Raw genomic sequence first — 1262 nt, 5'->3', positions numbered from 1 at the left:
CGACATGTTACCCCGGTCTTCGTCCCTTATCCTTGCCCCTCCCAGCTCCACTACAAAGACGATTGTACATTGCTTTGGCCGCTCCCTCTCAACTACGGAGACGAGTTTAACGCGGTTTCCACCCCTCCCTCTCAACCGCACCAGTGCACGCTTGCCGCGCCACAACGCCGACGCTGGACCCGTGAATCGTGAGCACCCAGCTATGACTTACCGCACTCGTGCAAAATAATAAAACACGGTAAATATATTACTTACACGTGCATTTTGTTTTGCAAGCGGCGCGAAAAAAATTAAAAAGGGAATGCAACACGAGGACTTCCCAGGAGGTCACCCATCCTAGTACTACTCTCACCCAAGCACGCTTAACTTCGGAGTTCTGATGGGATCCGGTGCTTTAGTGCTGGTATGATCGCATCCGACATGTTACCCCGGTCTTCGTCCCTTATCCTTGCCCCTCCCAGCTCCACTACAAAGACGATTGTACATTGCTTTGGCCGCTCCCTCTCAACTACGGAGACGAGTTTAACGCGATTTCCACCCCTCCCTCTCAACCGCACCAGTGCACGCTTGCCGCGCCACAACGCCGACGCTGGACCCGTGAATCGTGAGCACCCAGCTATGACTTACCGCACTCGTGCAAAATAATAAAACACGGTAAATATATTACTTACACGTGCGTTTTGTTTTGCAAGCGGCGCGAAAAAAATTAAAAAGGGAATGCAACACAAGGACTTCCCAGGAGGTCACCCATCCTAGTACTACTCTCGCCCAAGCACGCTTAACTTCGGAATTCAGATGGGATCCGGTGCTTTAGTGCGGGTAAGATTGCATCCGACATGTTACCCCGGTCTTCGTCCCTTATCCTTGCCCCTCCCAGCTCCACTACAAAGACGATTGTACATTGCTTTGGCCGCTCCCTCTCAACTACGGAGACGAGTTTAACGCGGTTTCCACCCCTCCCTCTCAACCGCACCAGTGCACGCTTGCCGCGCCACAACGCCGACGCTGGACCCGTGAATCGTGAGCACCCAGCTATGACTTACCGCACTCGTGCAAAATAATAAAACACGGTAAATATATTACTTACACGTGCGTTTTGTTTTGCAAGCGGCGCGAAAAAAATTAAAAAGGGAATGCAACACGAGGACTTCCCAGGAGGTCACCCATCCTAGTACTACTCTCGCCCAAGCACGCTTAACTTCGGAGTTCTGATGGGATCCGGTGCTTTAGTGCTGGTATGATCGCATCCGACATGTTACCCC

General features: G+C 51.8%; 3 non-coding genes across 3 annotated transcripts; all 3 read right to left on the bottom strand.

Annotated features, from left to right (window-relative positions):
* Positions 1-298: 298 nt before the first annotated feature.
* On the bottom strand, positions 299-417 carry LOC119343414. Its single transcript, XR_005166081.1, has one exon. It is a non-coding gene; the product is annotated as a 5S ribosomal RNA (ribosomal RNA).
* Positions 418-714: 297 nt separating this feature from the next.
* LOC119343415 lies at positions 715-833 on the bottom strand. Its single transcript, XR_005166082.1, has one exon. It is a non-coding gene; the product is annotated as a 5S ribosomal RNA (ribosomal RNA).
* A 297-nt stretch (positions 834-1130) lies between these two features.
* LOC119343412 lies at positions 1131-1249 on the bottom strand. Its single transcript, XR_005166080.1, has one exon. It is a non-coding gene; the product is annotated as a 5S ribosomal RNA (ribosomal RNA).
* Between the last annotated feature and the right edge of the window lie 13 nt (positions 1250-1262).

The sequence above is a fragment of the Triticum dicoccoides genome, unplaced genomic scaffold, assembly GCF_002162155.2.
Source record: "Triticum dicoccoides isolate Atlit2015 ecotype Zavitan unplaced genomic scaffold, WEW_v2.0 scaffold126515, whole genome shotgun sequence".
Lineage (NCBI taxonomy): Eukaryota > Viridiplantae > Streptophyta > Magnoliopsida > Poales > Poaceae > Triticum > Triticum dicoccoides.
Note: the sequence above shows the minus strand (reverse complement) of the source record. Positions and strands in the feature narration are given on the sequence as shown.